The sequence below is a fragment of the Notothenia coriiceps genome, unplaced genomic scaffold (genome assembly GCF_000735185.1).
Source record: "Notothenia coriiceps isolate Sejong01 unplaced genomic scaffold, NC01 NC01_scaffold00010592, whole genome shotgun sequence".
Classification (NCBI taxonomy): domain Eukaryota; kingdom Metazoa; phylum Chordata; class Actinopteri; order Perciformes; family Nototheniidae; genus Notothenia; species Notothenia coriiceps.
This window is the reverse complement of record NW_011343293.1, coordinates 605,768-607,686: the sequence shown is the minus strand read 5'-3', so window position 1 is coordinate 607,686 and position 1,919 is coordinate 605,768.

Sequence of the window (1,919 nt, the reverse complement as noted above, 5' to 3'; positions counted from 1 at the left end):
CTCACTGTACGTGTGTGTGTGTGTGTGTGTGTGTGTGTGTGTGTGTGTGTGTGTGTGTGTGTGTGTGTGTGTGTGTGTGTGTGTGTGTGTGTGTGTGGCAGGCAAGTATCAACACTTCCAAACACCCAATGCCAAGAACAACAGTGTGCCATGGCTTCCACTCTCTGTCTGTCTCTCTCTCTCTCTCTCTCTCTCTCTCTCTCTCTCTCTCTCCTCATGGAATGAACGTTTCAATAAAAATGAAAAAGCACAGAGGGAGTATATTCAAGATGACTTTTCATTATATCCTCAAAGATGAAACAATTGTTCCTGGGTGATTTAAATAGAATAGGTAATGACACTTATTGTATGGCCACCAACTTTTACTTTTTGAGTGATCATGGGTGTGGTATCGCTGGCGGCCATGAATACCAAGGGTTCAAATCAGAGTTGTAGCAAATTCAAAATCCTTTATCATTTGTAAAAAAATCATTGCCAAATGCGACCACATACATGACTTTGTAAGTGTTTAAGTGCCTTATTTTAGCTATTGGCTATGCGCTAACGGATGTGTTTTGCTTATTTGCATTCAATCTCAACATTTTGAGATGTAATGGTGGCAAGGAGTTCAATAAATGGATTATAAATACATAGTTTAGCTTGCCATGAGAAGAAGATGGTACCACTCGTTTTGCATTGCTTGATTTGAAGCTAAAGCAATTAGCATAGCATAATTTGGGAAACAGCTAACCTAGCTCGTGCTAAAGTAAAAATACATCTCCCTACTCGCCCCTCTCAAACGCACTAACTAACACATTTTATTCTGGTGGTTAATCCAAACCAAAATACAAAGTATAGTTTGGGTTTTGACGAGAGCTAGCATGGCTAGATGCTAATGACTTTCATTACATAACAATTTTATCCAAAGCGATTTACACATTCAATACTGTGGGCAATCCCCACAGGAGCAATTTGGGGTGAAGTGTCTCAGGGACACAACGACATGCTGACTGCAGTGGGGTTTGAACCTGTGCTCCCCTGATCCCAACCCTAACGCACTAATCCACTGCGCCTTTCCCGGTTGGCTATCAGACTCAAAGTGACGACAAGGCCCCAGAAATGTTTTATCTATGACATGTTTCCATGGAATCGCGTATTTTCTTAAACGAAGCTGCTAGTTTTTCCAGAGATTCAACAGAAAAGTTTAATGTCCATCAAAGCCTTGGAAGTTCTTCAACTGTCTGTCATCTAATGTGTAATTTCACCTCCTGAGAAATATCTTACAAGTTGTTTATTTAATCACAACAAGACAAGACTCTATTGTGGTTCGGTGATTAACTCGATTTCTGTGCTTCATGTGAAAGTGTGAAACTTGACCATAATTTAAATACACAGAAGAATTCTTGAGAGAAACTTTCCATTTGTTTTCTGACATGCAGTGGGTCTACATTCGAGAAGCCAGATTGTTTGCTTTATAGAATTTAACTCACGTTATATTCGAAGACATTTCAAAAGTTCCCTTATAATTCACTTGACGTTTGTATGGAAACACAGCGTCTGTTTCGCTCTCTCTCACACACAACGTATCGTTGCCAAAGCTCAGGAACTCCTAAATCTGCAATCAAAACGCCAAGGTAAAGAGAGAAAAACATTAATCTGAGAAATTAGTTAATGTTAAAAATAACAAAAGCCAATGTTTTACTGAGTGCCTGATGTTTGTGTAACACACCCATGGCTGAAAAAAACATTTGGTGTCTTACGTTCGCTACTGAATGTGTGCAAATGGAAGCTGACAGCTACACTTCGCACTTCCAAATTTATGTCAGTGGTGTGCCTTCAGCTGCAGACCCCACAGCTTCAGAGAGAGCAGAGAAAGGTAGAGTAGGAACAGAAAGATAACAAAGACAGGAAGAAGAAAAGAAAGATGGCGATACTGAAGT